Source organism: Ailuropoda melanoleuca, chromosome 16 (genome assembly GCF_002007445.2).
Source record: "Ailuropoda melanoleuca isolate Jingjing chromosome 16, ASM200744v2, whole genome shotgun sequence".
In the NCBI taxonomy this organism is placed as follows: domain Eukaryota; kingdom Metazoa; phylum Chordata; class Mammalia; order Carnivora; family Ursidae; genus Ailuropoda; species Ailuropoda melanoleuca.
This window is the reverse complement of record NC_048233.1, coordinates 83,560,448-83,560,798: the sequence shown is the minus strand read 5'-3', so window position 1 is coordinate 83,560,798 and position 351 is coordinate 83,560,448.

Below are 351 nucleotides of genomic sequence, written 5' to 3'. Positions count from 1 at the left end.
TGGTTTTTTTGTTGGGGGTCGAAGGCTCCCTGTGGAAGGGGCACTGGCCCTGAGCAGGGGTGAATGGAGAGGGGTGGGAGGGAGGGTCGTTGGGGGAAGGGATGGGGCGAGAAGGAGGGGCATCCGGAGGGCTGGGAGGGAGGCTCTGAAGGGGGGTCCCCAGTCTGTGCTAGCCCCAAGGGCTGGAAGCAGTGTTCGTCCAGAGGGGCTGGGAAGCTGTTGTGCTCTGAAGGGTCTGCAGGGGAGAAACCAGCGAGGAACTGGGCTTGATGGGAGAAGGAGAGGGCGCTGGAGAAGGGAAAGAGAGAAGTGGAGAGGCAAGGAAGGAGCAGGGGCCAGGCCAAGGGCTTC